Source organism: Limulus polyphemus, unplaced genomic scaffold (genome assembly GCF_000517525.1).
Source record: "Limulus polyphemus unplaced genomic scaffold, Limulus_polyphemus-2.1.2 Scaffold1022, whole genome shotgun sequence".
Lineage (NCBI taxonomy): Eukaryota > Metazoa > Arthropoda > Merostomata > Xiphosura > Limulidae > Limulus > Limulus polyphemus.
Genome location: NW_013666632.1, coordinates 280,837 through 294,077, shown reverse-complemented (window position 1 = coordinate 294,077; position 13,241 = coordinate 280,837). Strand labels below are relative to the sequence as shown.

Below are 13,241 nucleotides of genomic sequence, written 5' to 3'. Positions count from 1 at the left end.
GCTAGAGCATTCGCCAAGGTACAGGATAATTCTAGAAAATAGGTGGCGCCACACCAGTCACGTGACCTCGATGACGCAACAATATAAATCTTGTAAATATCAAATGCAAGATGATACATAATACAAAACAAATTAAACCTTTCAAATTAAATACATAATGCAAACTTGAAATAAAATAAATATAAAAATGAGAATTACTAGATGAAATGAACCAAGTCAAATTCTTATGTAAATCAAATTAAATTATAACAATAAAAACACCATATTGAAATCACACAAAATAAAACCATTTGAAACACAAATTACAGAGATAGAAACATTTTGGAACACAGAACATAATCCTTTAAAATATATAGTACAAAATAAAGTTTCTTTTACAAAATGTAATATGAACAATTTTGAAATACAGTTTAAATGGAAACAAAACCCAATTTAAAGTTGAAATAAATCGAAAACCTTTTAACATAAGATACAAAACATGAAGCACAAAACAAAAAATATTTTAAATAGTATGTTCAACAATAATAATCATGAAAATAACTAAACATATAAATACAAAAACGCAGAAATAACGAAAAGGGGTATTTACAAAAGTATCTATGTAAAAAAATGAAACTGAAGGAATACACAAAACATACAGTAAAAACAATATAATACAAGAAATCTATATTCATAGCCAGGAGCTCCTACAGGGTCATTATAGGCTGGCGAGAAGGTCCCCCAAGGAAGCTGATGACTTCTATTATTTTGCCAATTGTTAGATCACATTCATAGCCTGGGCCACTTTCTTCTCTGATTTGGAATATTGCAGCTCATGTCTGGTAAAACTCGTCCACTACGTCGCAGTTGCCTTGTTTTGTCTCCTGTCATCAATGTTCTTTCTGGAGAGTTAACTCCTAAGTTAATGCCTACAACATTATCTTTATCTGGCAGTGGTGATATCAATGACTCACTGGCTTGGAGTCAAATTCTTCCAGGATGATGATCGATAACTTCTGGGATTTTAGCTGTTCTGCCAGTAATGCTGATGATGTTGTAAAAGTGGCTTTTGTTGCTGTAGGCTTTACATTTGTCTGGTCAGAAATAGAAGCCATGCCCTATGGAGCCTTACTGATTTGACAGTTTTTGTAAAACAGGCCTTCTAAGATGGAATTTTGTGGATTAGAAGCCGTCGTCTGACTCAGCAGCTTGAAAAACTACTTCTAGGCCATTTTAAACCACGATTCTGTTAAAGATGCTCCCATATATCGTTCCTGTGTTGTCACCTCTTCTGACACATTTCAAATGGGCAACCAGAATACTTCTAGTGTCTTATTTCTTTGGAAGGATGTTCCTTTCTGAAAAGCATTCAAGGCCAGATAGTACTGGGTAGGATTTTTCAGGTATGGTGAAGGGGAGACAGCCGAGCTGCTCGAGGATTAGGGCCAAAGGCACGAACTGCTTCAATACAATTTCAAATGGTTTGGAGAGATCAGGAGTTGTGCTGCTGCTAATCCTGTTCAATATCTTATTTCTCTCTCATTCTTTGATAGTGGTATTATCTGAAAGACTGGGATCGAGAGGGAATGGTTCACGTCTATTGATGTGAGGGACGGAGGAGTACTTGCTTTGATAACTATGAACAAAGTTCTTATGAGATCTTTCATCTTGACAACTGGAGGCAAGACTGAAACTGAGATCCAACATGTCTTCCCTGAATATTAAGAATATTTTTTTAAGTTCTCAAGACAAGATGTTTATCACTTTTTCTCTGCACAAGAGATAAAACAAGAATGAAATGTGTAGCTACTTCTTTGTTTTAAGTAACAATCAGAAAGAAATGATGGAATCATTGCTCAACCTGTTAGGAGAGAGAGAGCAAGAGTTCAGGTTTCAGTGTAAAGCAGTGATTGGGAAGTCCATATTACAACTATAAATTGTAGTTTCCTAGGCAAATTACCTGGTTCTCAGGTACCAGTATAGTTGCAAGGAATCTACAATTGTACCACTGCAACAGAAACCATATAAAAACGATTAGACTTCACACGGAAAACAATACCAACTACACTATTACATGTCTTATTGGCTACTACAAAAGTAGCCAGTGTCCTCGTTTAATTTATCGATTTAACACCTATATTTGTGCGTAATGAAGAGGAAAAATTAGAACTCTGAACTAGAGTAAATTCTGCACTTTTTGTTACACAGCACGAAAGAAAAAGCTGTTTTGTGTTTCAAAATATCCTGAATTTTCCAACTTAAACTAAAAGAAACATAGTACTACTTAACTTTGTTTATTTTCTCTGCTGTACATTGCAACTGCCAAAATTTGCTTTATCGAGCCAACTTCGTGATGTACAGGAAAATCATTTATGCAAATAACAAAGTTTCTGACTCTATCTTTATCAATCTTTAATTTTGTAGCATTTGCTTTATTGAACTTACCGAATATTAGGTTCTCCTAGTGAAACCACCACTCTGGCCAGTTATCACTTCAGAGGAAACTGCCAATACCTTGCTATGCAGCAAGATAAACAAAGTAACAAGCTTCAACTGACTGCATGGCTGATGCAAGAACGTTGGCAGCGAGATGTAGTTGCTGCTATTTTCACTATGGAAAACTAATGGAACCCAAGTCAGGTTTGGCTACTAACTCAGGGAGCTGCAGTAGGTAGTTTGACTGAAAGATGTGGTGGTTAGCCCAGATTTTTCAGGGCTGGACGGCACTTGGTAAATGCCTATAAAGATGGAGTTCCAGTGCCAGAATACAGTAAGTGTTAAAGGAAGGGATCACACCGCCTTCAGAGAGAGTGTGTGGTCATCTCCAGAATGAATGTCAGAAAGAAGGAAGAGGAGAAACACTAATGATCTACATTGATATTAGATGGGTGAATGCGGTAACTCATGTTGATTCTTTCCCATTCCCATGAATGGACAACTGTCTGGGCGTATTATAAGATGCCCAGTGGTTCAATACTTTAGATATGAATAAGGATACTAGAAAGTCGAATTGGTTGATAAGAGCAGTTCTAAAACTGCTTTCAGTACTCAAGATGGTTTGTGTAATTCTTTCATCAGTTTTGAAAGGTTAATGGATTTTATGTTTAAGAAATGTCTCAAGGGGAAATGTCTAGTCTATATTGATGATATCTTTATGTTTGGCTTATGTTCGAGTCTGCTGCTATAAACCTGTACACGGTGCTGCAGTCCACATGATTGGGAAGTTTAAAGTTAAAACCACTGGAATGTGCACTCATGGATGCAGATTGTATTTCTTGGTTGCATTGTAGGAAGAGATAGACTCCGTACTGGCTCTATGATATGAAGATCTCAGTGGTTCGAGACTGGCCTCAACCCAAGACCAAACTAAAAGTCTGCAATTTCCTATATTTTGCTTTCATAAATAGTTTCTACAATATATTTGCAATATTATCTGCTCTCACTAAAGCTAATGCACATTTTAGGTGTGAGCAAGCATTTCTGTTTCTAAAGCATACTTTAATGGAAACTCCCATGCTGGTATATGTATGTGAGTTCTTGTTAGATACCAATATCAGCAATAATGAAATCATTGCAGAAATTTTGCAGTTGCAGGATGGAGTAAAATGTATAATAATGCATATGAACTGTACACTAATAGCTCCTGAATACTGATACAGCACAACAAAGACAGGGCTGTTTGAAGTTGTGGTCTTCATCAAACACTACCAGTACTACCTATATGGCAGAAAATACACCCAGATTGTGCACCGATGAAGTGGCTTATGAAGAGATGCTAGAACACTAGATCACAATATTGTTGGAGTATGGCATGGTCATATAGTATCATCCAGCTTGGAACATGGACATAGTGATGGACTGTCCCATCATACTGTCCCATCATTTTTGGAATGTCTTTATCCTGGACACCATGTGAGAGTTACAGCCATTTTGGCCATAGTGACATCAAGCCATAAAGTAAGAGATTCCACTAGTAATTGGATAACACGACTGATACTCTAGAAGCTCTGGAAAGAGCAACTGAATAACCCAAATCTAGCATTGGAATACATGCTTTGCAGCAAGGCAATAAACAACCAGTGCAGATTAAGGAATGTAGCACAAATTCACATAACCTGTCACACTTTTATAAGCAGTTACAGGTGTTGAAAGGCATGCTGTACCATTATTAATGTCGATCAGTGGGATGCGGTTCTCAAATGTGTTGCAGCTAGTGGTTCCCATAGTTCTGAGGCAGATTGTTATTAAGACTTTACAAACAAAAGGACTAGAGTTTAATAAGGTGGTACACACATTTGTGATGACATGTGATGGTAGTTTTACTGACCACATTCGACTTTGAGACGTTAAGCATTAGTGTCAGCATTACTTTGTGTGTGCTGCTCATAAAAAAATCTTAGAATAACCCTAGATATTGTTGGTCTACTCCTAAAAAATGAACAAGGTAATTGGTGTATACATTATCAATTACTTCTCTAAGTGTGCTGAGGCTTATCCATTGGTCAGTCCATAACTGATGTGTGGGCAGAGCACTTGATAGTCCAGTTCAGTACACCTGAATAAATTCTTATAGATTAGGGAGAAAATTTCAATAGCCAATTATTCTCTGAGTTGTGTAAATTGTTGGGTGTGGTTTGGCAGAGCAAGTAATAAAAAATAAAAAGTGGATGCTTTCAATGTTTTTTTAATCCAGTCAAACTGAGTAGGACAAACATCTGTTGTATGTCACGATGGCATACTACACAACAGTGCATTGACTGACTGGGTTTTCACAAGACATAGTCCTATGAATGTGAAGTACACTCCTCCCTATGAGCAAATGTATCACAATTTGTGCATGAATATGTGGAATGGATACGGGGCTAAGGTCTTCATTGGCTAATGCACACAATTTTGTGTGTTAACAAAAAGGGAAGACCACTACAACAGGAGAAATGATAAAACAATCAAGAAAAGTAAGCTCCAACATGGAAACTGGCTTTAGCTTTGATATGTGCCAGTGGCATGGGAATAGTTTAGCTCTGGCTGGATGGGTCACTATCTAGCATTTTGACAGATTGGTCAGATGATATATGAGATTCAGTGATCATGTAAAGCACCTTGACAAGCTGTGGTTGTATGATACTGTTGAACCTCTTATGCTCTCGTTTGAATGATGAGTCAGAGGATAACTAAAGTATTGTTTAATGACATCTCAGCTCAGCTGATGAGGAAGAAGATGCTATGCAAGATGAGTCAGATGAGGATGCTCCTGAATAGGTGCCAGAAAACGCTAGTTGATGACTGAGATACTGATAATAACTTATAATCAGTGATTGTAAGTAAGTGCTATTCCTTGCTTTTCAAGATACCAAGATGGCTTACAACATATGCAATATATTGTGTGACTTCCATTTGATTATCACAAAGCTATTATGGGTTGTTCATCACAAGATTGACTGGTCCAAAAGAGCATTGTGATATATACTTTCAGAGATATACGATCATAGTTCACTATGAGATATCTGCATGATACTGGATGATAGCTGCTCAATTATCACATAGTTAGGATGGCTGGTGACAATAAATGTAACGCCTAGAATATCAACCATTTGCGCAATTGAGGATGATCACTTAGAATTTTAAAACTCCATTGAAAATGCATTGTGACTTATTTTCAGAGCTATTGAACACAGAAGATCTATGGAGCAGATTATGAAGCACTTACTAGAATCTTTACATAACACTTATGTGTGAATGAATCCTCCATATGCAGTAATGGAGTTATGATATTTCTCAGCATAGAATGTAAATTTGGTTGTTTTGAATCTGAATGGAATAGTTTTTGTTTCACTGGATTTGCCTTTCTTTCCTGTGACACCAACTGAAACATGGTGATACAGTATCTTGATGGTTCTGTTACTAGTGTTGGATGCAAATACACTTTATTGTAGATTATTGTATTGAGCCTTTGTTGGTCTGAGTGTGTATTGATATATACTGTAGCAACAGCGCTAATAGTAATCCTGGCTGCATATACTCTATCTAAAAAGTCTTGATGTAACCGAATTCGGCTGCGGATTATTTATTTGTAGTGCGGAAAATACTTATTGAGCTTAACAGCTCATAGATTGCAGCACGCTACAGCATCATAGCTATCAAGACATAGGTAGTGAAGGTATCCCCTTGTGAGGTTACTATGGCAATGGCAAACAAGCTGAAGCCAGTCTGTCCACAGATACTAACGTATGTGGCGATGAATAACGATGAGGTACATGTGACAAAATATGTGTATGAATATTTATGTCTAGTGTTGCACAAGTGTATGATGAAACTTTACACAAAGCCATTCATGAGTGCTGTATAATGTGAATGAATCAATTACTCATAACACAACTATTAAGGAACATTGGAATGAAAATAAAGGATTTGATCTGGATGTTAATACTTATAGGTATGAAGTTAACTGTGATTAGTGACCAGTAAACTATTATTTTAAGATAGTATATATCTAAAATTTTTATTAATATTGGTAAGATAATGTTCCAGTTTCAACATTTAAATATTCAACGGGTAGTGGAGTTTAATGGAACAGGTAAAAGTAATGACCAGACTCAAGTTACATTTAGAAGAAAATTAGATCAAATTGAAATATTCATGAGTAGGTGAACTTAGCTGTAGAAAGTGAAATTCATAAACAGTAGTTCATATCATACCAGTTGTAAACTTGGTTTATCCTATCTTATATTTGGTTATAATTGAATGAAGTACACATTTGAGAAGCACACATTTTTGTGAATAGTTTCTTAAGATTATTTCAGCACAAAGTATTGCAATCGGGTCCGTGCGTGTATGTATGTGTTTCTGTCTGTCCGTGTTTCCGCGCGTATCTCAAAAACTGATAGACAGGTGTATACGAAAATTTTACATAAGATGGGGAGTCAGTGTGGGACTGTCCTCCCCAAATTTGGTCCGGATCCAAACCCATATCCGGATTCTGGATGACTTTGAAGCATTTTTTATGATAGGGGATAGGGCATTTTCGCAGTTTTGGATTAATAACTCTGTAAAGCGTGATTGGATTTGTACCAAATTTAATGGGGACATTAAGGTTGAGACTCATCATCACGCTACAATCACTACATCACTTATGTATGATTGTTAAAGGTTATGTTTAATTTTTGTAAATATTCTATTGTTTCTATTCTTTGTATAACAGTTGTATCACTTTTCAAAAGTGTGTTTGTTTGTAATTGTTTCTAGTGATCTTCTGTTGTATAATGTTTTATTTCTTATTTTGCTTAAAAGGATTGTGGTGTAAGTATTTTGCAGGAGATGAAAGTAAGTTATGAGGACTTCTTGACTGATAAGCGGGGTATTTTTATATTTTTAGCTAGGGATAGTCAGGTTAGCCTGAAGGTAAAATATAGAGGAGTGTTGTAGTGCATAGGTATACTATGTATTTCCTATCCTCTTAATTGATATATATCATTTCTCAAAATAGCTGGGCATAGTGAATATTTTGGTTTTCATATACAAAGACAGTCAATGGATATACTAAGTTTCTCTCTCCCCAGTTGCTCACGGAACTGGGTCAGTAAACTAGGGAGGGCATCACATGTGCTATCACGAAGGAAAATTTGTTTTAACATAGCTTATTGTGTATAAAGAGGTACAGTCGCTGGCAAGTGGAGTGATGCCCTAGGGATGTTAATATCATCTACTTTAAAGTGGGAATGATTGTCAGTTGGGTAGCTCATGTATCCTGAGAAGAATGTCACTGTAGTTGTTAGTATATAATGCCATATTTTCTCAGTTTGAATCAATTTCTGATCGGCATCATTTCTAATTTAAGAACAACTTTTTCAGTACTTTTAGAATAACTTGCTCTTAACTTTTAAAGAACTGCAACTTACTTTTGAGAGCTTTCACATAGCTTCATTTAACATCACATATCTCTCTCCAGAGGCTGCTTTATGGGATGTACAACTTCAGTATCTATACAATGCTATATTCACAGCTTACCAAATTCTCACTGCTGATTTAAACCGTGATTATCTACACAATTTTTGATCAATGGTTTCATATGTGATGACAACCATGTAGTTATTCTTCAGTACAGCTTGGCTGAACAACACTAACTAAACTGCCAATTTTATTTACTTCTAATTTACGCACCATAGCCATTGTTACCTCCATTTTTTTTCTTCCCATAACCAGAATGTATCATGATATCAGAAATACAACTAGCAAGCTATTAACAGTGTGTCTCAGGTGTTACTTCAACAATAGCATTAGCTGCTGTTGCTACTCGAAATTGTGTTCACAGTTTACCATGAAATACTACATGTGTATTAGACTGAACTGTAATATCTTCATCTATATACACTCGTGCTATCCATGGCTCTTGGGCTTACTTCAGTCAGCAATGAGCTGTAGCTCACCTGATACACAGGCTATAATAGCAGGTGACGTGTAGGAAAAATAAACCTAAAATGTCGATGCTCGAGGAAAAATCTGCTATTACAACTCTTGAATCTGCCATCAGTGAAGGAGAGTCGAGCCTCTCTAGCTAATTACCATTTGTGAGGAAAAAAAGTATTTAGTTACTAGCTGGAGTGGTATTATATATATTATGATGATTAATACAAAGTGAGTTAAAATGGTTTTAACTGATCCAGTAGGAAGTAAAAATCTCAATACGTATACAAGGACATACCAACCATACTTGACCTTGCCAACATTTTCCTAACCACTACACCCGAAGAAAGAGACATACATCAGTATTCTCTCAGATCAATGGCCAGGCCTGGTCTAGGGCTGTCTAAGTTAAATTATTGGATCACCTGTCTTCTATCCTGTCCCTGTTGTTGATTATTTAACCTATTCTCTGTGTATTTGGAAAAAGGGAAATGAGAACAACATCAAAAATGACTGAGTTGTCTACAGCTATAACATGTGTTCCATCTATCATCTGATGGGCCAGGATGCCTCTCCATCCACATCATTAATGCAGCCAGTAGGACATGTTCAATGAGCCTCTGGTGTTTGACTGGTGGCTACTCGGTTCGAGCCTAATCACTACACGGCATTTGCTGGTGTGATATTATATGTTTCACTTTTCTGTAATATAGGAACAGTAGTGCACTCAGGTTCTTTGTTTCTAACAGAACCACTGTAGCTATCACTACAGGTTTCTTTTGTTATGTCAGTTTGGTTGAAGTCACAATTTCATGCAGCATTGTCACAAAATGCCTTCAGTTAGTTATCACCCAAATGATGTTGCATGGACCTACTAGGGAGTCCCTCCACAACATTATTGACCAAGATATCCTCTCAACCTGGTGCCATCATACTTGGGCATACTATATTGTATAAGCATTGCAGCTCATCGGTATGTGCATAAGCTTTAGTGGATACCACATTTACCAGCCTTGAATTCTGCCCAGTTGATGTGATGCTCAGTTTTATACTGGGTTGAATTGCTGATGCAAAACTGCGACTATGGCTTCTGGAGTCAGAGTCGATAAAGTTCCATATATCCAGTAGCATACTGTGTTTGACCATTTAAACTAAACAGCAGGATTTCCATGTGATCACTCGGCTTAAAGAAGCAATTCAAATCTTCCTGCAATTAATCCTTGAAGGATGGAGGCATAATGTGTTTCACCTTGTTATTTCCTGCAGGCTGTAATGAGGGCAGCCTACCATCATTTATATACCCCTCTCTGCTGAAGTGACTCTGGGTGGTTTAAACTAGCATCGTCTCCTCTCTAGTGGCCACAGTTCTTACATCTTGTGATCTGAGAAAAATCGCAATTGTTTAGATTAAGCACATGACGAAATGAAACAATGTCATAAAAAAACGGTTAACGGTACTTCGGTGAAAACTAATGGGTGGAGTAGTACTTGTGAAAACACTGAAGTTGCACAGTTTGTCTCTATACACTCTCAGACAGTTGTCTTGGATAATTTCGCCAAGGATATCAGTTAATAGACAAAAGTTAGTTCTGTAAGGACCAATTACCGAGTGGATTTTAGTTACGATTTAACGAAATAGTCCAGTTGTTGATGGAAGATTCCAATCGAGCTAGAAGAACTACTTTTAAAAGTAGATGTACTGGACTTCTTGAAAAATATCGGAAATACACTAAAAATTGTGTATAAAATTTCCTGTTTCCGACTCTAAATTTGTCTTGTTCCGGCTTGAATAATATAGTTCTGCTAAATACCGAAAGGTGTCGCCATATGTATGAAGCGGTATTAGACAGTTACGTGGTGTAATATTGTTCCTTAGGGTTTTATTATAAACCCTTTCCTGTTTGTGTGTGCCTGTGATAACCACTTATTTCAACATACAGTTGCAATATAAATAAACAAGAATTAAAAACGCTGACGACCATGTTTTGAAATTCTTGTATAAAGTGTATTTTAACCATAACCTCTTCCAAAGTGCATCAATTTGTACATGCCAAATTTACGATGGTAAATTTAGCTCGTAAGAGTTAGAAATAACCCTTTAATATTTTATTATAGGATAGACAGAAGAAAGAATATATGGTTGCGAGTTTAAAACTTATTGAAAGGTTTGGTTTGAATTTCGCGCAAAGCTGCACGAGAGCTATTCGCGCTAGCCGTCCCTAACTAAGCAGTGAAAGACTAGAGGGAATGCAGCTACTCATCAACACCCACCGCCAACTCTTGGGATACTCTTTTACCAACAAATAGTAGGATTAAGCGTTACATTGTAACGGCTCCACTGCTGAAAGGGCGAGCATGTTTGATGGCACAGGGATTCGAACCCGCGATTCTCAGATTGCGAGTCAAGCGCCCTAACCACTTGGCCATAAAAATAATTCTACGGCTTGAATTTGTTTGAAGTAACCACAAAGCTACACTATGGGTTATCTTTGCTCTGCCCACCACGGGTATCGAAACCCGGTTTCTAGCGTTGTAAGTCCGCAGACATACCGCTTTGCCACTGGGGAGATTATTGAAAGAATATCGCCCACAGTTAGAGATCGGTATAAACAGGAGCTTAACAGTGATAAACAGGAAGTACACAAGTATGAAGTCAACTTAATAAAGATGAAGAAGAAACACATAAACATGGTAATAATATAATCGACTAATGCGTCTGCGCTACAAATGTATGTGGTCACGCGAGACAGGCGTGGCAACGAATATAATGACGTATATGTACACCTTTAAAAGAAATCAATAAGAGGGACGTTAGTGTAATCAAATAATACAGTAGTTTGTGTTCTCTGCAAATGTACTTTATTATATTTTTGTAAACTTGTGTTGTTTTTCTTACTTAATTTGTGCTGTTAATCTTTATAGCATTTGGTCGTTTGTGTGTTTTGTTGTTAAGCTGCGTCCACCACGGGCATCGAAAAACCGATTTTTAGGGTGATAATCTCTGAGCCACCTGGAGGCTTAAAGGGGAAGTATAAATAATCCTATCATCAATACTGAACTAAGTATAGATAATAGGTATTGGTCGTGACATCGCGGAAGAGAGAAAAAAAGGAATTTGCGTTTTGTGATTAATAATAGAGGATTAAACCTTAATCGCATTGAAGAGTAAATATACTTTTGTAAATTATAATAAAAAACTCATTCGGTACTCAATGAGACATCTTTTATGGAAAGGGTGTCGTATTTTCTCTTGTGGCTGTACAAAGGATTTCGATTTCTTAAAAGTTGAGATTTATAATGAATTTATTTGGTTTTTCTCGAGCATGAACGATTGCAAATTCAACATCCAAAACCCAGGAAAAAAATTATTCATGCTACTTTCACGCCCAATTATAAATTAACGAATATTTTTCTCGGAGTTTTCATTCTTTATCCATCACATATTTAGTTTTCTGAGAGCAATTTATTTTTGATATACTATATTTCAAAGCACTTGAATATTAAAGCTCTATTAAAAGCCTCCTGGTGGCTCAGCGGCAAGTCTGAGGGCTTAATGTGCTAAAAATCATGTTTTGATACCCATGGTTGGCACAGCACAGATAGCCCATTGTATAGCTTCGTGATTAAAAGCAACAAACAAAGATAATTTGATTTCAAATCATCTCTGTTACGTACACTTTTTGAACAACTCAATAATTGAACCAATTTTTCCTGTCAGTTTGACAAATACGATTTTTTCTTTTTCAATGAACTGTCTCACATCGCCATAAAAGAACAACTGCCACTCATTATCTATTCTAAGATTTTTTTTTTGGGGGGGGGGGATAATTCTAGAGACGAACACATAAGACTATTTCTGTAAAATTTAGAAAGTCTTTAGATTTTCAATGAAATTGAATTTCTTTAGACCCAGCAAAGGTTACGATGTTAATGGTTTTTAATGTATCGCCCCCTACTGGCATCTAATGACCCAGTGTTCTGTAATTTATAAGCTTTCAAGAATATAATCTGAGCTTCGTGTCTTATCATGGCCTGATGGCTATGGGTACTCAATTCGCAATCTGAAGGACGTGGGTTTGAATCCCATTCCCGAACATGCTCATCCTTTCAGCCGTGAGGACGTTATTATGTGACGATTAATTCTACTATTTGTTGGTAAAAAAGTAGCCCAAGAGTTTGCGGTGGGTGGTGTTGACTAGCTGCTTTCCTCCTAGTCTATCACTTGAAAATTAGAAATGGCTAGTTTAGATGGCCTCTAGTAACTTTGTGCGAAATTCAAAGAACAAACAAGCAAATAAGCTGAGTTTCTTAAAATCTGTGTTGCCATATTACACATTAGAAGTAGGCTGGAGTCTTTATCTTATATGACAAGGAACAGAACATAACATCTCGAAACCAACAAGTAGTTGTCAAGTTCAAACAGTAGAAAGTTCTAAGAATATCCATGCAGAGCTTGAATAAGTCAAACTCGACCATAAGAAAGAGAGACTACGCAGATGTCTCACTTTGAAAAAAAGAAAACACTTTTATTCCCAAAAAAGACTACAACAATAACCAGAAACTTCGATTTCTATCGAAATGGACAGCTTTTTTTTAAATCATCTAAACAGGCAGAGTTTGGATAACTACAAATAACGATCATCAAGTAACTTGTGTTCAGAATGGATTCTGAAAAGGAACTAATTTTGCTTGAAATTGTATTCAAGTTAAAATTTTATCAGAACTTCCCAGAATGCCACATCACCAACGTTAAGAGATCAGTCTCGTTATGGCTGGAGACGGCTTGAATGGGTAATGAAGAAAAACTTTAATATAAGTTTAACATAACAGCAAATGTACAACGTTTCGACAAGTACCTGATG

General features: G+C 36.6%; 1 protein-coding gene across 1 annotated transcript in view; it reads right to left on the bottom strand.

The window, feature by feature from the left end:
- The window catches only part of LOC106461742 (calpain-A-like), an 80,853-nt gene that overhangs the window by 62,989 nt on the left and 4,623 nt on the right, over positions 1–13,241 (bottom strand). The window lies entirely within an intron of this gene.